This window comes from Mchenga conophoros, linkage group LG14 (genome assembly GCF_057382185.1).
Source record: "Mchenga conophoros isolate Kocher_MC1m ecotype Shallow Benthic linkage group LG14, M_conophoros_male_GT1.1, whole genome shotgun sequence".
NCBI classification, from domain to species: Eukaryota; Metazoa; Chordata; class Actinopteri; order Cichliformes; family Cichlidae; genus Mchenga; species Mchenga conophoros.
Window position 1 is genome coordinate 11,657,053 of NC_140539.1, and position 6,893 is coordinate 11,663,945.

General features: G+C 43.5%; 1 long non-coding RNA gene across 1 annotated transcript; it reads left to right on the forward strand.

The window, feature by feature from the left end:
• The first annotated feature begins 291 nt into the window (after nt 1-291).
• LOC146559365 (uncharacterized) lies at nt 292-6,442 on the forward strand. The gene is made up of 2 exons (XR_014888322.1): nt 292-431; nt 2,428-6,442. It is a non-coding gene; the product is annotated as an uncharacterized LOC146559365 (long non-coding RNA).
• The last annotated feature ends 451 nt before the right edge of the window (nt 6,443-6,893 follow it).

The window sequence follows — 6,893 nt, forward strand, 5'->3', positions numbered from 1 at the left end:
TGGAGCCACTAAAAGTTCACTGTCTGGAAAATTCTATAGTGGGCCTGTTTCCTCTGTGTGCATCAACACCATGGGAATAAACGGAACTCTAGTGCAATGCCCCAAAACTCATTCTCTAAAAACACGCTGGGGCCCAAAACCAGATGAAATTACATATCATCCATTCATAATTATTCCAAACTCGCCTGTGAATCTATTAGGCAGAGATTTAATGGCAAAAATGAACTTGTGTATTTCATTTAACACAAAGGGTGAAATGTTTGCAGATACTGATAACAGCTATGTTTTCTCTGCCCTATGCACCGACACCATGGAGAAGGAACATCCTCTGTGTCAGCTGGACGCCTCAGCGGAGAATGAACTCAATATCCATCTGACTGGTATCCCACGTCACACTCTGTGTCAAAAACATGTGCAAACACCGTTACCAGGTAGCCCCATGCCTGGAAGCCACATATTTGTTTCTCTCACACTGTTCAACAACATGATAACTGCTCACACCAGTGAAGGCCAAACAGTGGTTTTGTCACATAACTCAGACATAGGCTATGACATCACTGCACCATGTCAACACATAGATCTAACCTACCCCATACACTGTACTATCTCTGCTGTCACATTGCCAGCTGAATATCAAAACATGACATTATGGTCAAGAGGTGAGAATGATGTAGGATTTATTGACTGTACACCTTATCATGCTCAGCTGAAAAACAACAAGCCGGTATATGTCAAGCAATATCCCATTTCCGCTGAAAAAGCCGCAGCCTTAGACATCATCATAGGAGATTTATTGACAGCTGGAGTAATAAAGCCCACAGTATCTCCATATAACACTCCTGTCAATCCTGTGCCAAAGCCTAACAAACCTGGCGTATGGCGTTTCACACAAGACTTAAGGCAAGTTAATGCAGTCATTATGCCTCTGCCACCTATTGTCCCAGATGTTCCCAGCATACTGACATCTATTCCAGCAACAGCTACACATTTTACTGTGGTGGATTTGTGCTCCGCCTTTTTCTCAGTACCTGTGCATGAGGACACACAGCCGATATTTGCTTTTACACATAGAGATAAGCAGTACACATGGACTCGCTTACCCCAAGGCATGGTAGACAGCCCTGCGGCTTTCTCAATGGTGGTACGTGCTACCCTAGACGGCTTCACTCCTCCAGAGGGCTGTACTCTGATCCAGTATGTAGATGATCTCCTCCTCTGTGCTGAAAGTGAAAAACTATGTCAAACTGCCACACACATGCTACTCCAGCACCTCCAACAGACTGGCCACAAAGCATCAGCAAAGAAAATGCAGTACTGTCAGACTTCTGTTCAATATTTGGGATTTACACTGTCTCACGGACAACGTTCCATGACTACAGACAGGGTCAAAGCTGTGACCTCTGTCCCTAAGCCCACTACACAGAAAGAAATGCTGTCTTTCCTAGGCATGGTGAACTATTGCAGACAGTGGATACCAGACTGTTCTTTTCATGACCACATTCTGCGTGAATGCTGCAAAAAAGACAAGCCTCCTCGAATACTGTGGTCCACAGAAATGACTGCCTCTTTCAATGCATTACAGGGAGCGCTGACCTCCGCCCCTTGTTTGGGTCTGCCTGACTACCACTTACCGTTCCACCTGTACGTCACAGAGAACGGCACAACCTGTGCAGGTGTATTGGCCCAAGAGCATGGCTGTGGCTACCGTCCAGTAGCCTTCTACTCAAAGGTGCTGCCAGCAGTAGTTCAGGGGATGCCGGCCTGCCTGAGAGCAGTAGCAGCTTGCTCTATCATGATAAGGGACTGCGAGAAGCTCACACTCTCACATGACACTATTCTACACACCAATCACCAGGTCACGACCATTCTAGCAAACATAACTACACAACACATGACCGCACAACGTCGCTCAGGTTATGAAGCTACACTAACTTCAACAGCAAATCTCACTATAAAAGCAAGCAGCACACCCAATTCGCCAGCACACTTACTCATTCGTATGCTGTGTTCCTCTGACCGACAGGACGGTTCAGACGACCCTGACGATCATGATTGTATGACACGTATACAGGAATCCACAGCACCACGCCCAGACTTAGAGCAGACACCAATCCCAGACTCAGTCATTGTTTATGTGGACGGGTCCTGTTCAAAACCAAATGACAACTTATTTCTTTGTGGCTATTCGGTGGTGACATTGCCTGACATCATACTAGAGGCTCACTCATTACCATTTCACTCAGCACAAAAAGCAGAACTCATGGCTTTAATACGCGCCTGTGAGTTACATGTGGATAAGCGGGTAACAATTTACACTGATAGCCGTTATGCATTCGGTGTGGTGCATGACTTTGGCACATTGTGGAGACAAAGAGGATTTAGATCTGCTGATGGAAAATCGATCGCTAATTCTGACCTTGTTCAAAGACTTTTGCAGGCTATACAGCTGCCATCGGCAATTGCAGTTGTTAAAACGAAGGGGCACAGCACGGCTGACACAGACGAAGCAGTGGGAAATGCTCTTGCAGACGTAACCGCGAAAGCAGCTGCTGCCTCACAGCAACCACCCAGAAGGGAAGTATTATCTTTGCCTTTACAGCTGCCACTTGTCACGCTCCCAGACTATTTAGAAACAAATGTTGACCTAAAATTCATACAAGAGCAAGCCTCTGCCTTAGATTACACTTACTGGGAAAGTAATGATTGTACCTTAGATAACAGAGACGGCTTATACAAAAACCTTGAGGGTTTGATTGCCCTCCCATCTTCACTACTGCCAATCCTTGTCCGCCATTTTCACGGTGTGAGTCATGTCGGACAAAGAGGGGTAATAGGAGCAATAAAATCAAGATTTGTAATTGAGAAAACATCACACGCAGTAAAACGCATATTAGCAACCTGTCTAACATGTGCACGAACTAATGTAGGTAAACCAAAAGCAAAACATCAGCATTTACCACAACCAGATTTCCCATTTCATACATTACAAATTGATTTTACACACATGCCAGCACAAGGAAGCATCAAGTACTTACTGGTAATAGTGGACCAATTTAGTAAATGGGTAGAAGCTTATCCAACATCAAAAGAAACTGCAGAAGTAGTCTGTCAAAAGTTGTGCAATGAAATAATACCCAGATTCGGAATACCTCACCAAATTAACAGTGATAGAGGACCTTCATTCACATCAGAAGTAATTCAAAAGTGTGCTAAAACTCTAGCAATAGACTGGAAATATCATGTGCCATACCATCCTCAGAGTTCAGGAGTTGTAGAAAGAATGAATAGGACCATAAAAAATCGCCTGACTAAAGCAATGATAGAAACAGGAATGACCTGGATCAAACTACTTCCTCAAATCCTCTGCGAGATTAGAATGACTCCATCCGCAGCAACCAAATTATCTCCATTTGAAATAATCATGGGAAGACCGTTTCCAACACCATGGTCAGCCTCCAGAGGGGCACCGCTATTGGAAGGGGACATAGACACTGCATTGTCTGACTATGTTCATAACCTGGTAGAAACACTGAATAATAACTATCAGAAAGTTTGTCTCTCTCAGCCTCTCCCTTCCATAGATCCAACCCATCCGTGGAAACCAGGAGATGCGGTATTGGTAAAGTCGCTAAAACCAAGGGCACTCGGGGAGGCCGCGTGTTCCAGCCCCCAGACTGTACTTGCAGTGACGAGAACCAGCATCCTAACAGACGGACAACCTCAGTGGATTCATGCCAGCAGGGTTAAGACCAGCCCCACCAAACCACCTAAGGCGTCGGATCAAGTAGATGACGTCTCCGGCGAGCCAGCGCCCGGATTCAATACACCTATAGATGACGACTCAGGCGAGCCAGCGCCCGGATCCAATCCACCTACACACACACAATCACTGATTAACACACAACGTCGGAAAGAGCCAAGACTCAGAAAGCCCTTTGATCCCCCACCTGAACAACAACAAGGTACTCGAACATCCAGCAGGAACAGAAAGCCTAGAGTACCACACAATGTCTAACCTGATAAAGATAGACTCGTTTCATCCTGATAATGGAGAAAATGAAATGCCCATTGTCATCACACGACGCTTATACGGTGTCTCTCGAACCTGGGACCAGGCCAGGAGACGACTAAAGAACTGTCTTTTTTATATATTTAGGTTATTAATCATATCTACTGCATTAATCTTAGGATTTTTATTTACTATTTCGTATTGTAAAGTGCAACCCTGTTCACGTTTCTGCAAGCCACATTTTGCTGACAATACCTCATGCTCCACTTGGCAAGACACCCACCTAGTACACTCGTCACGTTCTCTAAAATCAGTAGAAAGCAACACAGACACCACCAATAAACCATCTTATGCACCCCCTAGAACAGGAACTAACGCCTGGTATGACAATGCCAGAACAGCCGCTCGTGACTTAGGAAACAGTAACTGTTATGTCTGTTCAAAGGGTAATCCAGAACAGGTCATAGTGGGATATCCAATTTCAGGTTTTCCCTTAACAAAGATGCTATTCAAAAATGATAAAAAGGGGCCCTTAACGGTAACCCTGATTGAAGCGCTGCGAGTAGAACTAAGTCCTTTAGATTGTTTATTCATATACACAGGACAAGTCTCTAGTAAGGATGTTAGCATGATTAATGATTCTACCCACCCCTGCAACCAAATGAAGCGCCCCGAAGACCGCACTGAACCTCTTTCGCCCCCAACACAGGTGCGCCATCACCCAAATATTTTGATGACATGCATACACCGACCAAAACTTGAAAACATAAATTATGACACACAAAACTATACGTTCTTTTCTGACTCTCCAGGAGCACGCTGTAACGAAACATGGCTAGCAGCAAGTGTTGACAGGACACAATATAAACATATGTTTTCTTATATATATGCATATATAAGTACGCATTCAGATAACTCAACAATCCTGCATTCGCCCAACACACTAAACGACTCGTACTGGGGAGGCATATTAAAAGGCTTTACAGCTTCGCGCCTGACCAGACCAATCCCACATGCTTATTGGATGTGCAATAATACTCTTAGATTAGCCTTACCTGTTAATTGGACCGGTACCTGCGGTCTAGTAACTTTAGCTCAAGAACTACTGATACAACAAACCTCGGATCTGCCTGTATCCAGCAGACGGACGGAACGCTCCGCTTATTCACATAACGTTTACATAGATGCTATAGGAGTTCCACGCGGGATACCAAATGAATTAAAGGCACAAGGAGAAATATCAGCAGGGTTTGTCTCAATACTACCGTGGATACAGGTAAACAAAAATGTAGGCTGGATCAATTATGTTTATTACAATCAGCAAAGACTTACTAATTTGACCAATACGGCCCTTAAAGCCCTAGGAGATCAGATGTCTGCTGCCTCCTTAATGACCATGCAAAATAGAATGGCCTTAGATATGCTGTTAGCTGAGAAAGGAGGTGTTTGTGCTATGTTTGAAGATGTTTGTTGTACTTTTATTCCCAATAATACCGCCCCTGACGGTTCATTTACACAAGCTATGAATAAACTTGAAGCATTGCAGATAGAACTAAGAGCCAATACAGGTCACGGTCAGTGGCTAGACAAGTGGATGCAGGACACGTTTGGAAAATGGAAGGAACTCATTGTAGCCTTTGTAACAGTTGTAGCATGTATTATTTTGTTTTTGATGATTATTGCCTGTTGTGTGATACCCTGTGTACGCTCAATGATAACCCGTATAGCTACCAGTACAGCTACTTCAATGTATTTGCAATTAGCACAAATTGATCCTGAGGATGTGCCAGATGTTACCAATGATGTTCCTGATGTGTATATTGAACATTAGGTTGTGAACTATTACATTTTATGATTTGCTTTTTATATTATGTTATTACATTTGTGATTTTTCCTTTCTATTTGAGTTATTATTTTTTTAAAAATAATAATAAAAAAAGAGTGGAACTGTTAGGTATTTTAGTACCATGGTAGCATTTACTGGATATTGTTTTATAGTGACATTATGCAGGAAAACTCTGTCATTCAATAAGGCCCCTTTTGTTTTAGTTATTTTTCTCTTTGACCCAAGAATTGATGTGTGAGAATCACAGGCTGGTACAAGGTTGAAATACCACAGAGATCACTCCCTCAGCTACATTAGTTTCTTAATCTTTTAGACGCCTGTTGAAGGCCAAATGGTTTGTTTCAGATTTCACTAATGAAAGAACTCTTCGTTTTGTGCCTTGAAAATATGTCGCTGAGATAATCACAATTGTAGCTGAACTAATAAACTACACAAAGGATGCTTCTTCACCCAAGGGCAGGAAGACGCTGCCTTATCTTGGTCTGTACTGGTTTAAACTGATAATCTGCTGTCTCATGAATTTTACCCTCTATATAAACTGTTGTACTTGTGAATAAAGTTGAGTCACTTTGGGAAGACAATCTAAAGCAGTCTCTGTTTTCTTGTTCTCCCAAGCTGCTCCCGAGCTGCTCGTACTAACACGCTGAATGGCATGCTTGAATGTTACTTGAGAATATATTTGACTGTGTTACAGACTAAGGGACATTCTCTGCTGATAGGTGAAGGTACATTCTCTGCTGATAGACGTCCACGCCTCGGAGGAAGCCGATCCACGGAGTAGGCCCTGGAAACAGTTTCCTTCAGATAGGTTAATTGATTAATCCAAATTGCCCATAGGTGTGGAATGTGAGCGCGAAAGGTTGTCTGTCTCTGTGTGTTAGACTGGCGACCTGTCAAGGGTGTACCCCGCCTCTTGCCCTATGACAGCTGGGATAGGCTCCAGCACCCCCAACGACCCTGAAAAGGATAAGCGGAAGCGAATGGATGGATGGATGGTATCATAGCTTGTAAGATAATAATAATAAAGAGCTGTTTCTT